This window comes from Bubalus kerabau, unplaced genomic scaffold, assembly GCF_029407905.1.
Source record: "Bubalus kerabau isolate K-KA32 ecotype Philippines breed swamp buffalo unplaced genomic scaffold, PCC_UOA_SB_1v2 scaffold_40, whole genome shotgun sequence".
Taxonomy (NCBI): domain Eukaryota; kingdom Metazoa; phylum Chordata; class Mammalia; order Artiodactyla; family Bovidae; genus Bubalus; species Bubalus kerabau.
The window spans coordinates 1,392,857-1,409,874 of NW_026577894.1; the positions used below are offsets into that span (position 1 = coordinate 1,392,857).

Genomic DNA, 17,018 nt, shown 5'->3' on the forward strand with positions numbered 1-17,018 from the left:
CTGGGTCAGAAGATCCCCTGGAGGAGGAAATGGCAACCCACTCCAGTATTCTTGCCTGGAGAATTCCATGGACAGAGAAGCCTGGCAGGCTACAGTCCACAGGGTTGCAAAGAGTCAGACATGACTGAGCAAATAACACACACAAGTAGGTCCATATAATCACACACTTCACCTACTCGTAGCTTAATGGTGTTCCATCCGTGTTTACTTTGCCCTGGTTTCCCTTTCAGCTTGAATGAGCACAACTTTTGAAGTCTTTAATTTATGACTGTTTTAACTTAAGCAAGCCCTGCTAGAGGGTGACAGATGGTAAATGTCAAAAACCCAGAGAGAGGGTTTCTGTTTAGCCTTTGATTTTTGTTTTGTTTTTTAAGCCAGAGAAATGTCCGATTGTGCTCCTAGTTTGTCAGAGAAGGCAATGGCAACCCACTCCAGTGTTCTTGCCTGGAGAATCCCAGGGACAGGGGAGCCTGGTGGGCTGCTGTCTATGGGGTCGCACAGAGTCAGACACGACTGAAGAGACTTAGCAGCAGCAGCAGCAGGAGAAAATTATTTCTGTTCTCAAAACACTATAATAATAACAAAAGTAAAACAAAGAACATGGACTTCCCTGGTGGTCTAGTGATTAAGAATGTGCCTGCCAATGCAGGGGACACTGGGTCAATCCCTGGTCCAGGAAGATTCCGTATGCCCGTGTGCCACAACCGCTGAGCCAGAGCTCTGGAGTCTGTGCTCTGCAACAAGAGAAGCCATCGCAATAAGAATCCTGAGCACGGAAGGTCAAGAGTAGCCCCTGTTCACTGCAACTACAGAATGCCCAAGGGCAGTAACGAAGACCCTTTGTAACCAAAAATGAATAAATAAATAAATCCTTTAAAAGAATCATTATCATCATCACCATGATGGCACTGATAATGGTGGCAGTGATTATAGCAGCCACCAACCCAGAGGTACTTGTATGTGCCAGGCACTGTCTCAGGAAGTACTCCTACCTTATTATTTTTTGAGGGGGGTTATACAGTGAGGCATGTGGGATCTTAGTTCCCCCTACCAGGGATCGAACCTGCACCGCTTACATTGGAAGCACAGAGTCTTAACCACTGGACCACCAGGAAAGTCCCGTTCCTACATTACTTTATTCAACCTTCATAATAACTTTAAAAGGTAATTGTAACTGCTTCCATTTTACAGAAGAGAAAACTGAAGGTAGGATAAACTGATAAATTTTTCCACCACTACTGTGAAGACATAAGCAGTAAGACCCAGGGTCAGAATTTGAATCCAGGACTCTCCAGCTTCAGGCCACACAGTGAGCTTCTCTATCCTGTGTCACCACCTCTCCTACCATATCATTATACAGCTATTCCACAACTGCAGTTAGTTTGTTCATAACAATATACGTTCTTAAAAATAGTACCCTGTTCTACCTATCTAAAACACAGAAACAATTTCCATTATGTAGGGGTAAACTATAGATTTTATCAATTATCAAAACTTCAGCCATTCCTAAAGAATTGGGAAATGAAAATCCTTTTTTTTTTTTTTTTGGAAAGTCTATTTTTTAATTGCCCAAAATGAAAGTCTTGTTCTTTTGTATATAAAATTCGTAAGGGTTTTTATGCGGTTGTAGCCTAAGGGAAGAGATACTGCTACGTTGAGAAGCCATTAAAGGTTTAATTTTTTTTTTCTTTAAGAGATTAGGGAAGCTTTGCTCAGTAAATTGATTTGCTTAAATTGTTTGTGAAAATTTAAAAATTCCCCAAGTTCCTCCAAGCAGAATCAGTTAGTTTCTTATCCTTGTTTCAACTGCTCTTTCTTTGTGCATATTTCTCTTACAGGATAGTACTTCGTATTCAGTGTGGTAACTAGCTGTTTGTGTCCTGGGCCATAGACTAGGCTCCCAGAAAGTGGGGTTAAGACCATTGTACCCTTAGCAGCTAGCACATAACAGTATTTAATACATATTTACTGATTTAGTGGGTGATTGTAAGTAGTAGAGTAAGAAGACATTTTACTTTTATATAATCGATGGCTCATTACAAGATTAGTGTTCAGTGTTTTGTGTGAATCCTGACAACCCACTCCAGTACTCTTGCCTGGAGAATCCCCATGGACAGAGGAGCCTGGTGAGCTACAGGCCATGGGGCTGAAAAGAGTTGGACACGACTGATCAACTAAGCACAGCACAGTGCGGATCTCACTTAAAATGGACATTCAAGGAATTCCCTGGTGGTCCAGTGGTGAGGACTCCACACTTTCACTGCCGAGAGCAGGAGTTCAATCCCTGGTCAGGGAACTAAGAGCCCAAGTCACACGGAGTGGCCAAAAAAATAAAATAAATAAAATAAGATGGGCATTCATTTCATTTTTCTGAGTTTATATTGAATGAAATCTATTTTTGCTGGAAGAGGTCTTGTTTAACACCACTGGTAATAAAGAATACATGATAATAAAAAAGCATTTTCAGGGGAGAAAATTTAGGCATGAATGCTTGTAACTATATACATAAACATTAATTCTGAAAAGTACAAAATATTTGACCCATTAACAGAATAGATAATAATGAAAACTGATGACTTTTCTGTTAAGTAAACAAAAACTTTGTTCCCTTTACCCAAAGCCATTTGAGACTTTTTTAAATGGCAAATGATGAAAAAATTTTAAATGCTTTTGTTTGCATATATTGAAATAACCAGACATCTTTTCTCTTTTATTCTGTGAATTACATGGACTGATTGTTTTGTTTTTTTTTAATTTTATTTTATTTTTAAACTTTACATAACTGTATTAGTTTTGCCAAATATCAAAATGAATCCGCCACAGGTATACATGTGTTCCCCATCCTGAACCCTCCTCCCTCCTCCCTCCCCATTCCATCCCTCTGGGTCGTCCCAGTGCACCAGCCCCAACATCCAGTATCGTGCGTCGAACCTGGACTGGCAACTCATTTCATACATGATATTTTACATGTATAATGCCATTCTCCCAAATCTTCCCACCCTCTCCCTCTCCCACAGAGTCCATAAGACTGTTCTATACATCAGTGTCTCTTTTGCTGTCTCGTACACAGGGTTATTGTTGCCATCTTTCTAAATTCCATATATATGCGTTAGTATAGCGTATTGGTGTTTTTCTTTCTGGCTTACTTCACTCTGTATAATAGGCTCCAGTTTCATCTACCTCATTAGAACTGATTCAAATGTATTCTTTTTAATGGCTGAGTAATACTCCATTGTGTATATGTACCACAGCTTTCTTATCCATTCATCTGCTGATGGACATCTAGGTTGCTTCCATGTCCTGGCTATTATAAACAGTGCTGCGATGAACATTGGGGTACTCGTGTCTCTTTCCCTTCTGGTTTTCTCAGTGTGTATGCCCAGCAGTGGGATTGCTGGATCATAAGGCATGTCTATTTCCAGTTTTTTAAGGAATCTCCACACTGTTCTCCATAGTGGCTGTACTAGTTTGCATTCCCACCAACAGTGCAAGAGGGTTCCCTTTTCTCCACACCCTCTCCAGCATTTATTACTTGTAGACTTTTGGATCGCAGCCATTCTGACTGGTGTGAAATGGTACCTCATAGTGGTTTTGATTTGCATTTCTCTGATAATGAGTGATGTTGAGCATCTTTTCATGTGTTTGTTAGCCATCTGTATGTCTTCTTTGGAGAAATGTCTATTTAGTTCTTTGGCCCATTTTTTGATTGGGTCATTTATTTTTCTGGAGTTGAGCTGTAGGAGTTGCTTGTATATTCTCGAGATTAGTTGTTTGTCAGTTGCTTCATTTGCTATTATCTTCTCCCATTCTGAAGGCTGTCTTTTCACCTTGCTAATAGTGTCCTTTGATGTGCAGAAGCTTTTAAGGTTAATTAGGTCCCATTTGTTTATTTTTGCTTTTATTTCCAATATTCTGGGAGGTGGGTCATAGAGGATCCTGCTGTGATGTATGTCAGAGAGTGTTTTGCCTATGTTCTCCTCTAGGAGTTTTATAGTTTCTGGTCTTATGTTTAGATCTTTAATCCATTTTGAGTTTATTTTTGTGTATGGTGTTAGAAAGTGTTCTAGTTTCATTCTTTTACAAGTGGTTGACCAGATTTCCCAGCACCACTTGTTAAAGAGATTGTCTTTAATCCATTGTATATTCTTGCCTCCTTTGTCAAAGATAAGGTGTCCATATGTGCGTGGATTTATCTCTGGGCTTTCTATTTTGTTCCATTGATCTATATTTCTGTCGTTGTGCCAGTACCATACTGTCTTGATAACTGTGGCTTTGTAGTAGAGCCTGAAGTCAGGTAGGTTGATTCCTCCAGTTCCATTCTTCTTTCTCAAGATTGCTTTGGCTATTCGAGGTTTTTTGTTTTTCCATACAAATTGTGAAATTATTTGTTCTAGCTCTGTGAAGAATGCTGTTGGTGATTGTTTTTAATATTATGCCAACCTTACTCTCCTTGGATACATCCCACTTGGTCATCATGTATTATTCCTTTTTTATATCTTACCAGGTTTAATTTGCCAATTTTTTCTTTAATAGAAAAACTGAAATTTACTATAACAAACTACTCCCTAAAGAAATGAAATACTAAGCAACAATGTGGCAATTTTCTTGTATCAGAACTATTCATCGTCTTAAAATATGTGTGTGTTAGTTGCTCAGTCATGTCCGACTCTTTATGATCCTGCAGACTGTAGCCCACCAACCTCCTCCAACCATGGGGATTCTCCAGGCAAGAATACTGGAGTGGGTGGCCTTTCTCTTCTCCAGGGGATCCTCCCAACCCAGGGATCAAACCTGCATCTCCTGCATTGCAGGTGGATTCCTTACCATCTGAGCCACCAGGGAAGTCCATAAATGGTTTCTGGAAAAAGAGTTATTGTTGAAGACCAAGTATTAAAATCAGTATTACATACAATACTCAAAACCTTTTTTCATTCTACAACCTGGTGGATCACTTTTCTCTCCTCTGTCCCAGAACAGCCCACGCGTCAGCTATTGAAGCCTTTCCCTGGCTATGAGTGACGTTGAAGGAGAGTTAAGGGAAACCTTGTGATAAAAGGAGTCATAGCTATTGTAATTTTTAAAATAACTCTTCCACCACTGCACTTTACATTTTTCTTTTTAAAAGAAATTCTCACGAAGAACAGCCATCATTGAAATCAGAAAGACTGCTTTTATCATTGTAATTATAACAATATTAATTATGCACTTTATTACTCTATTAAATGTAGAGGGTTTCTACTTCAAGTAAACACAATAAAATGAAACGTAAATCAGCATGTTAAGAGCCAACTATTCATATTTCAAAAGGATTCTCCAATTCAAAAAGGACTCACTGCAGCTTTTCTATAAAAAAAAAAATCCCTGTGGTTTTAAAAATAATTTTAAAATTGTAATTTACACATAATTTTCAGGAACTCCTCTATTATACAAAACGATGCACAACTCTGCATGTATATAGATCATGCCATAAAGAAAAAGCTCATACAAATTTCCCATAAGTTATCTAATTAACTCTGACTATAAGAATGAACATAAACATTGGTTGCAATGCATAGAAAACCACTAGAAAAAATTTATGCTCATACTGTTTACTGTTTACAATTCTATGTAAGGACTTTACATTGCTAGTTTCTAAAGTGAAAAGAACTTTAATATGCCCATTATGCCATTTCCTAGTTACTAATGTTTTGCAAACTTTTCTTTATTAATGATAGAAACATAAACTTCAATTTGCCTGGGAGAATCACAGAAAATTTGAATTAGTTAAGTAAAATTTGATGACCCATAGGTAATAAATACTGCACATTACCCACAGAATCCCAGTGTCAGAATTGTGTACTGTAGGCATCAGAGACACAGAAATCCAGGAATCTGGAGAGAATGAGGAGCTCCAAGTCATAACCTGGTGGAACTGTGGTTTGTGAGTGTCAGATTACTTTCAACTAACATGGATATCTTGAAAAGAGCTGTTAAGTTCTTAGAACAAGGGAATTTTGAAGTCATGGTATATTTCTTTTGAAACAATGGCCTTCTCCAACTTAGTTCTAGAATTCTTAAGTAGCTGATGTTAGTAATTCTTCTTTTCCCAAATTTACCTTGGGCTTGGTAACATGGAGTTCTTTCACCATTTGAATATAATGCTTCTTCCATACACCCTGCTCATAGGGAGTTGGGGAGACATTGATATACCAGTTAAACCGTAAACATTTTAGCATCCAGAGCTGATCCAGTTCAGTTAAATTCTTCCAATGCCAGCTCACCTGGAGAAACAATGTTAAAAAACTATTCAGCTTACATGTCCACTTTCTCTAGGTTTTGAGCCGTCACCCTGGCACTGAGAGAACTTCTTTATTTTTTTTCTGGAGTGGGTTGCCATGCCCTCCTCCAAGGGATCTTCCTGACCCAGGGATCGAATCCACTTCTCTGCACTGCAGGCAGGTTCTTTACCACTGAGCCACTGGGGAAGTGGATTCATGGATTCGTTCATGAATGAATCAGAGCAAACATAATTTTAACTTGATAAACCAGGCCTGGAATTCACAAGTAGTTTCTTTTTGGTCTTTTTTTCCAAATCACAACCAAGTTACCTCTTACCTGAAGTGCTTCCTAACAAGGCAGGAAGTTTTTTTTTTTTTTTAAATTGGAGGATAATTACAACATTATGATGGTTTTGCCATACATTGGCCATAGGTATACATGTGTCGCCTCCAACCTGAACACCACTTCCACCTCCCTCCCCATCCCATCCCTCCAGGTTCTCACAGAGCACTGGCTTTGGGTACCCCTTTTTCTTTTCTTTTCTTTAATGTTAATTCAGACAGAATCCAAGTCAACTAATATTTATCGAGCACCTATTAACCATCCTCGTCACAACCTGAAGGGTAGTATAATTAATATTCTTCCCTTGCAAATGGGGAAACTAAGCTTCAGATAAGACTTTGGAACTTCCTAAAGATCTCTGGCTATGCCAAAGCCTTTGACTGTGTGGATCACAACAAACTGTGGAAAATTCTGAAAGAGATGGGAATACCAGACCACCTGACCTGCCTCTTGAGAAACCTGTATGCAGGTCAGGAAGCAACAGTTAGAACTGGACATGGAAAAACAGACTGGTTCCAAATAGGAAAAGGAGTACATCAAGGCTGTATATTGTCACCCAGCTTATTAACTTATATGCAGAGTACATCATGAGAAATGCTGGGCTGGAGAAAGCACAAGCTGGAATCAAGATTGCTGGGAGAAATATCAATAACCTCAGATATGCAGGTGACACCACCCTTATGGCAGAAAGTCAAGAAGAACTAAAGAGCCTCTTGATGAAAGAGGAGAGTGAAAAAGTTGGCTTAAAGCTTAACATTCAGAAAACTAAGATCATGGCATCCGGTCCCATCACTTCATGGCAAAATAGATGGAGAAACAGTGGCTGACTATTTTTCCGGGCTCCAAAATCACTGCGGATGATGATTGAAGCCATGAAATTAAAAGGTGCTTACTCCTTCGAAGGAAAGTTATGACCAACTTAGACAGCATATTAAAAAGAAGAGACGTTACTTTGCCAACAAAGGTCCGTCTAGCCAAGGCTATGGTTTTTCCAGTAGTCATGTATGGATGTGAGAGTTGGACTATAAAGAAAGCTGAGTGCCAAAGAATTGATGCTTTTGAACTGTGGTGTTCGAGAAGACTCTTAAAAGTGCCTTGGACAGCAAGGAGATGCAACCAGTCCATCCTAAAGGAGATCAGTCCTGGGTGTTTATTGGAGGGACAGATGTTGAAGCTGAAACTCCATTACTTTGGCCACCTGATGCAAAGAGCTGACTCATTTGAAAAGACCCTGATGTTGGGAAAGAATGAAGGCAGGAGGAGAAGGGGACAACAGAGGATGAGATGGTTGGATGGCATCACCAACTCAATGGACGCGAGTTTGGGTAAATTCCGGGAGTTGGTGATGGACAGGGAGGCCTGGTGTGCTGCGATTCATGGGGTCACAAAGAGTCAGACACTACTGAGTGACTGAACTGAATTGAACTGAAGGATCTCTGGGAGTCTGCATATGAACGTTGTATGAAGGCTACAGAAACTCCAGTTGGCACATTGCTTATTTTTTTCATGATATGCTTCTGTTTTCCCTCCATACTTATGATTTAACTAAATATATAAAGGGAACACAATGACTAATACTATATTGATGTGTCCTAAATAGCCTTTAAGATTCAATGAAGCATTAAGTGTTTGTCCTGGGGACTTCCCTGGTGGTCTAGTGGCTAAGATTCTATGCTTTCAGTGCAGGGGGCCAGGGTTTGATCCCTAGTTAGGGAACTGGATTCCACGTGCTGCAACTGACACCTGGTGCAGCCAAATTAATACATTTTTTAAAAAGTATTCTGTACATTCCATTTTCATAGCATTATGGTCAATCCTACATATCCAGCAAATGGTGGAGGTGACCCTATTATGTGTAGTAGTTTTTAAAATAATTTATTCCAGGTTTTAAATAAGTCTTAGTAGAAACTAGAATCAAGTCCATAGATAAAGTTCAGACTAGGCATTCCATATCTCTTAACATGAATTGCAGAGATGGTAGCTAGTCTTCACATTCATTCCATCTTTGGAAAACTGGCCTCTTTTTCAAGGTTAACTCAATAATAAATAATGTTTGAGTGCCCCCAAAAGGAGCAGAACACTCTGTAATGGAACTCACTACCCATCCATCTGTTTATCTATCTGTCTGTCTTCCTCCCTCCTTCCATCCATTGTGTACGGAGTTTCAAAGTTACCCAAACTCACGTCCATTGAGTTGGTGATGCCATCCAACCATCTCATCCTCTGTTGTCCCCTTCTCCTCTTGCCTTCAATCTTTCCCAACATCAGGGTCTTTTCAGATGAGTCAGCTCTTTGCATCAGGTGGCCCGTGTGTTATGTCCAGGATTATTTTATGGGCTGAAGATAAGACATGTAGGGGAGAGGGAAGCAGAAGTGGGGCATAAATAGGAGAAACAGTAGGTTCAGGATCTAGATGGAGGAAAAGGCTTAGAGGATCTTATACAACACTGCAGGCAGAAACAGAGATCACAACCACTTTGGGCAACCCAGAATGAAACTGCACTGCCCTTAAACCTCATATGGTTAGTTAATTCAATCAAGATGTGGGATTTGGGAGGGAGGGGATGGGGAGAAAGTTTTTCTCAACTCTCATCCTTTTCCTCTTTTGACTTAGATCGGGTTTAGACCTGGGTAGTTAAGTTGGGGTTCCCACCGCCCCCGCACTGGGGATAGATAAAATTTTGCTTTGTTTTTGATTTTTGCTGCTTTTTGTTTGTTTAAAACTAAACAGGAATGAGGAAAGTTGAGGGTGGGGAAGCTCTTTCAAAACTGTAAGACAACCGCCACCACATTTTTAAACAGCTCAAAGCTCATCTTGGTGCAATGACTTTATTGTTTACTTTAAATCTAGCTAAAGAACAATTGCCTCACAGTCAGTTCTGGGAAATAAAATAAAATGTTGAAATCTACCAAGATTGACATCTGGTACACATAGATGATAAGATTATCTATTTCATATCACATCTCCCTGGAATGATAACATTCTCATTGTGAAAAACATGGAAAATTCTGAGAAACCTGAAGAAAAACAATACCCAGAACCCTGTCAATCAGAGATGACCAAACATTATCAACAAGCTGGTAGAGTTATTTTCCTTTCTGTTTTTCAGGTATATATGAAAGCAAAATTGGGAAACTGCGTGCAATTTAAAATCATGCTTTCTTCATTTTACATATAATAAGCATCTCTGTTCTTGCAAAACATGTTTTCTAATGACTGCCTAATAATTCTTTATATGGCAGAATGATACTCTATTACTGGGCATTTAAAACACTATGTTTTTTTAAAAAACAAATTGTTTCAGTTTTAGAATAATATGTGTACATCAATACTAAAATCACAGATACCAAGGGGCACACTGTAAAAAAAGTAAAAAAAAAAAAAAAAAGCCTCTCTCATCCTTGTCATGTAGCCACTCATTTCCCTCTGTGAATGTAACCATTGTTACTGGCTTCTTGTGTGCCATTCCAGAAGAGCAAGAAATATGGATGCATTCTTTTATTCTTCCAAAGTGGTAGGATAATTCTGCACCTTTGTTGTTTTATTGATGATATATTGAGGAGATAGTTGCAGCCAGTCTGCTATTAGCAGACATTTCCATTGTTTCCAACCTTTTGCTACCACAAACAATGATGCAATATTCTTATATAGACATACATTTTGCATGTGTTGAAGTATACCCATCAGACAAATTCCAAGAAGTGGAACTACTGGCCAAAGGTAATCTTGTTTTTTTTTTTTTAATTAAAAAGATTTTTAAAGTTTTTAGCCATGTCTCATGGCTTGCAGGATCTCAGTTCCCTGACCAGGGATCAAACTCACACCCTTGGTAGTGAAAGCCACTGGATCGCCAGGGAATGTCCAGGAATCTTTATTTAAAAATTGGGTACTACCAAATTGCTCTCCTTGGTGTTTGCATCAATTTATCTATGAAGGTGCTTGTTTCCCCACACCCCTAACAATATAAAATGTTATCATTAAAAAAATAAATAAAAAAAGAAAAAAAGAAACTCAATCCATCTGAGTCACAAACGATGGCATGAAAATGAGGCTAAGCATTTTATCTATTTTAGAAACATCTGCTTTTCTTTCTGTGAACTATTTGTTCACCTCCTTTGCTCATTTTTCTGCTAGGCTTTGCTCTTTTTTTTTTCTTCTTAATGTAGATTTATAGTCGTTCTTTAAAAAATAAGAAAATTACCCCTTTGCTGGCAATATGTTTTCCCCCAGTTTATTTTAATTTTGGGGGGCCACACTGCAGCAGCTTGTGGGTTCATAGTCTCCCGGCCAGGGGCTGAACCTGAGCCCTCATCAGTGAAAGCACTGAGTCCTAACCACTCCCAGGGAGCTCCCTCCTGTTTACTGTCTGTATTTATTTACAGTTTTCTTCTCGATGGAGAAAATTTTAACTTTTATAATCACAACTTAAAATCTTGCTTTCTTTATTTATAAAGCATATATAATATATATACAAAATATATAAAATAAATAAAGAAAGATTTTAAGTTATACATTTTCTTTTGAGGCTCTGAATATTATAGATTACTCACAAAGTCTTCCTTCCCTAGATTTCCTTTAATTACATTTTTTTCCCCCTTTAGTCATGCCTGGTGGCTTACAGGATCTTAGTTCCCCAAACAGGGATTGAACTTCTGCCCTCAGCAGTGAAAGAGCAGAGACTTAACCACTGGACCAGGGAATTCCCTCCTTTGAGTAGGGAATGGTTTTCCATAATTTCATATCAATCTTTTATCCTTCTAGAATTTTTTTCCAGATACTGCCCAATTGTCCCAGCACCAATTATTAAATACGTCATCTATCTTACTGCATTCATTTTCTTAATTTTTTTTTCATTTTCTTAATTTTAAAAACTAAAGTTACCCTGTGAATGCACAGTAACAGGGAATTTCTGGTCTTTCTAGACTATGAAAAGAAATCAACAAAATGACTATCAATTTTATGTCTTAAAAAATATACTTGAATACACCGTGAAATTATTTGTAAGAAAATAATGGTCAGATGCTTTTCCAACCTGTGAGCACATTTGCCCACTCTGAACTCCTTTAGTCTCACATGCTTCTGTATTTATCACATTAGCACCTTATTTCATGCTTTTCTATTTATGAATGGCCTGCACTCTACACTCTTATGGTCCTCTGCTGTGCAATATAAGGCTATTCTGATGATGAACCATTATATACATGTGTATATATTTCCCCAACTGGCTAATACTATTTTACGGACACTTAGCGATGGCTTACTTTTTCTCCCCTTTGAGCACTAAGTGCACAGCCAGACACAAAGAGCTGGGGCCAATCCAAACCGTGCAAACGAAACGCGGTGAGCGTCTTGTCGGTGCTCGGTTTTGTATGCGTGCTTTCCTTTTTCCCTCAAGGTTCAGTGTTTTCTAGGCTGTCTTTACAAAACACTGAACCCTGCTTCTTTATCTGTGCCTGTGCACAGAGACAAAGGCTTTGGGGGTCCAGGAAAGAAAAGATGTATAAAGATAACACCTTTGGGAGCTTGGTCGTAAAATCCAGAGCTTCTGCTGGAATTTTCTCCTGAAGCTTTCAACAGCAGAACTTTTGCTGTGACAGGGAGCAGCGTTCTAACAGGACTGTCAGGATTCTTCTCCTCTGAGTGTCCATCCATTTGTCAAACTGGAGAAAAAAAAAAGCAAAGCAAAAAAAAAAAAAAAAAAAAGCTCCAGGTTTAGTCTGACACCAGAGACGCATTATGAAAGAGATAAAGAACTGCATAGAAAGTGAGTTTAGTAACTTATTCTTAACGAATTGCATGCATTTCTTTCCCTAACAAGTACACCCCATGTTTTGCCACCTACCTGTTCTTTCTCACATGTGTGTGTGTGAGCCCAAGCAAGGCCAGTGTTGACATAGACATGCACTTGACCTCAAAACTTGGAGTTACAGAAAAATTTGGGAGCTGGTCATAGTCGTAAACTGAGAATATATACAGACTTGTAAAATGTAGATCTTTAACTTCTGATGGGGCTATATCCCAATTAATCCATCCTAAGTTGAAAGTATCATAAATTAAAAATGCACATAATACACTTAACGTACCAAACATCCTAGCTTAGCCCAGTCTACCTTAACGTGCTCAGAACGCTTACATGAACCCTGATGCTCCTTGCTGTTGTTTAGCCGCTCAGTCATGTCCAGCTGTTTTTCGACCCCATAGACTGTAGCTCAGCAGGCTCCTGTGTCCATGGGATTCTCCAGGCAAGAATACTGGAGTGGGTTGCCTTGCCCTCCTCCATGGGATCTTCCTGACCCAGGAATCAAACCTGAGTCTCCTGCATTGACAGAAGTATTCTTTATCACTGAGCCACCAGGGAAGCCCTCACATGAGCCTATAGTTGGGCAAAATCATCTACCACAAAGCCTATTTTAGAAGAAAGCATTGACTAGTTCATGTAATTTATTGACTACTACACCTGGAGAAGGGAATGGCAACCCACTCCAGTATTCTTGCCTGGAGAGTTCCATAGACAGAGGAGCCTGGGGGGCTACAGGCCATGGGGTTGCACAGAGTTGGACATGACTGACACAACTTAGCATATATACAAGCACACTGAATGTGAAACCAGAATGGCTGTCTGGGTACTGATGGTTTTAAGTGTATTTGGCCTGTACTCTTGTGACTGAGTGGCTGACTGGGAGCTGTGGCTCACTGGCTGCCCAGAACCATAAATAAGTATCCTACTGCACATGGCTAGCCACCCCTCCCAAAAAAACCCAAATACAAAATTTTAACTATGGTGTCCACTGAATGTCTATCACTTTTGCATCACTGTAAAGCCAAAAAGTTGCTAAGCCAAAGCATCTTAAGCCACAGACTGTCTGTACAACCTTAAGAGAAGACACCCGGGCAGTCAGTCTTCCCCCATAGTTTACATCAGCTCATTAGTGATTAAAACTCCAGGACCAGAAACAAACCTTTGCATTCACAATTAGAGATAAGGCAATACAAGCAAATATCTCTGAGAAGGGGGAGTATATAGGGTTAAAGTCCTGTGTGTGTGTGTGTGTTCTCAGTCACTCACTCTTGTCTGACTCTTTGCTGAGCCCGCTAGGCTCCTCTGTCCATGGAATTTTCCAGGCAAGAATACTGGGATGAGGTGCCATTTCCTATTCCAAGGGCTCTTCCCGACCCAGGGATCGAACTTGTGTCTTTTGGGTCTCCTGCATTGGCAGGTGGATTCTTTACCACTAGCACCACCTGGGAAGCTCCAGTTAAAGTCCTGCTGCTGCTGCTGCTAAGTCGCTTCAGTCGTGTCCGACTCTGTGCGACCCCATAGACGGCTGCCCACCAGGCTCCCCCGTCCCTTGGATTCTCCAGGCAAGAACACTGGAGTGGGTTGCCATTTCCTTCTCCAATGCATGAAGGTGAAAAAAGAAAGTGAAGTCGCTCAGTTGTGTCTGACTCTTAGCGACCCCATGCACTGCAGCTTACCAGGCTCCTCAGCCCATGGGATTTTCCAGGCAAGAGTACTGGAGTGGGGTGCCATTGCCTTCTCCGAGTTAAAGTCCTACTAATATGTAAATGATTGATATGATTGGAAAGGAAAAGTTGATAGGAGGACCTGGAAAAAAAAAAGAGTGCCAGAGACAGGAAGTACATGCCAAAGCAATCTGGGGCATACCAAACAAACGCTTGGGTTACTTCACAATTTTCCCCAGTGATGACCCCAAACCAGTCCCAAGATTAGTGACTAATCAAAGATGAGAGTGTGAGAGCTGGCCAAAATCAAAAGAAAGGTTCTTATGGGAACAGCTAGCAGCGGAAGGAGCTGTTATCAGAGTCTAAACCTCTGGTTTTCTTCTTTAGTCCATTAGAGGAGAGAAAACAGGAAAGTTTGGGGCTACTTGTATTTTATACACTATTGCATTTCACCAATAGATATTTGCTAGTTAGTATAAAGTAATCAGAATTTTATAATACTTCAGTTTTAATCATAAAATACATTGACCACCTAAAAAGGCATGAAAGTGCAAGTAAAGGCATTTCCAACTCTTTGCGACCCCATGGACTGTAGCCTATCAGGCTTCTCTGTCCATGGGATTTTCCAGGCAAGAGTGCTGGGGTGGATTGCCATTTCCTTCTCCAGGGGATCTTCCCGACCCAGGAATCGAACCTGGGTTTCCCACATTACAGGCAGACGCTTTTACCATCTGAGCTGCCAGGGAGGCCCTTTAAAAAAAAAAAAAAAAAAAAAGGCATATAAAGTAAAAATGTATTTTAAGCCTTATGACAAGTCAACTTATTTGTAATCATAGGATCTACTTTTTTTTAATTAGTTGGAGTACTTCTCGATTAAAACCATTCACTGTGGGACTTCCTTGGAAGTCCAGTGGTTAAGAATCTGCCAGTGCAGTGGACATGGGTTCCATCCCTGGTCTGGGATGATTCCACCTGCTGCAAGGCAAGTAAGCCTGAGAGCCACAACTACTGAGCCCACATGCCACAGCCCCTGAAGCCCAAGCACCCTAGAGCCTGTGCTCTGCAACCAGAGAAGCCACTGCAGTAGGAAGACTGCGTCCTTCAAGTAGGGAGGAGTGGTCCCATGCTCACGACAACTAGGGAAAGCCCGCACACAGCAACGAAGACGCAGCTCAGCCATAAACAAATAAATAAAAAGAATCTGCCTTCCAATGCAAGGGACTAGGGTTGATAACCTGCTCAGGGAACTAAGAGCCCACATGCCACAACTAGAGAAAGCCTGTGTTGCAACAAAGACCCAGTGCAGCCAAACCAAAGATTTTTAAATAAAACAAAAACTATTCACTGTTACAAGATCTTTTCAGCGCTCATCAATCTCACTTTGGACACTATCATTCAAGGGGGAGGGGGGACTCTCAAATGAAATAAAAAGAAAAAAAAAACATCAGAAACCTTAATTTACAAATAAGTGAATAAAATGTATTCATGTATGAATGTTCCCAGATTTCCTCTCCGCCTGTTTCTGCACAGTCCATATTTCTAACTAACGTAATATGAGACTTCTTTCCTTTGGGGATGGGTTATTAGAATGATAGAGAAGCCAGACCAGAGTGGTGAGGGCTGGGGGAAGGACCAGCCCACGATGCTGCGGTGATCTCTAAAACAAGGAGCCAGTGGGGGGCATATGGACATAGGAGAGCTGCAGGGTTTTGGCGTGTAGGCAGTTTGTGGCGGTTCAGACTGTAACTGCCCTTCCAGCAGTTATACAGTGTGAGAGAACTGGGGAGTGAAGAAAGGGGATCTGGTAAGTAGTGTTATGAGTTCTGAATTGGATCCCCTGTGATTTTTCTTTGAGAGACAACATGAAAATTGGTATTCATCTTTAAAATTACTTTGGGCAGTGCTACGAGCTACTCTGTAGAAACTGAGCTATGTGGGGACCCAGGATGATGAGGCAAGAAATGTTTATGGGATATAATTATCACTACAGTAAATCAGAAATAACCCCAAATGCCTCACAATAGTGAATCAGCTCAGCAACATGATAAGAGAAAATACAGCATTAAGGATGCATGGGGGCTTTGGGAGTGAGGCCATTCAGAGTCTCACTAAGAATCTCTTAATTCCTTCCTTTACACATTGAATAATTATATCAAAATTTAGAGTTACTGGGAAGATTAAAGAAATGAAAATATGTATAAAATTCCTGAAAGAGTGTATGACTCTTTGAACTCATGGTAGCTAATGTTATAAACAGTGGTCCCCAAACTTTTTGGCACTAGGGACCAGTTTCATAGAAGAGAATTTTTCCACGGACAGGGGGAACAGGCAGGGAGGGATGGCTTCAGGGTGATTCAAGCACATTGCATTTTATTGTAGTTCAGTCACTCAGTCATGTCTGACTCTGCAACTCCATGGGCTGCAGCATGCCAGACTTCCCTGTCCTTCGCCATCTGCTGGAGCTGGCTCACACTCACCTCCATTAGGTCAGTGATGTTTTCCTACCCTCTGGTCCTCTGTCGTCCCCTTCTCCTCCTGCCTTTAATCTTTCCCAGCATCAGTCTTTTCTAATGAGTCGGCTCTTCACATCCGGTGGCCCAAGTACGGAGTTTCAGCGTCAGCATCAGTCCTTCCAATGAACGATCAGGACTGACTTCCTTTAGGATTGACTGGTTTGATCTCCTTGCAGTTCAACCTCCCTCCAAATATTTCAGCATGACTAGTATTAGAACTTGTGAAATTTATGAGTGAGTAGCTCTGTTTTTTTTTTATTTCATGAGTTCACATACCAGTGGGTGTACGTTACATATATGTTTGCATATGTGCACCTCTGGGCTTATAGCTCAGTGTATAGGTTTGTTGTTATATACCATTGAGGACAGAAACTATGTCTTATTCACCTTGACTTCTCCACTGCAGAGTGCTGTGTGTGGCATATTACAGGTGCTCAAGC

The 17,018-nt window shown here is 40.3% G+C and overlaps 1 long non-coding RNA gene across 1 annotated transcript; it reads right to left on the bottom strand.

The window, feature by feature from the left end:
- Positions 1-5,442: 5,442 nt before the first annotated feature.
- Positions 5,443-12,804, bottom strand: LOC129640761 (uncharacterized). The gene is made up of 4 exons (XR_008708967.1): positions 12,735-12,804; positions 12,115-12,261; positions 8,785-8,937; positions 5,443-6,260 (listed from the first exon to the last, which is right to left on the bottom strand). It is a non-coding gene; the product is annotated as an uncharacterized LOC129640761 (long non-coding RNA).
- Between the last annotated feature and the right edge of the window lie 4,214 nt (positions 12,805-17,018).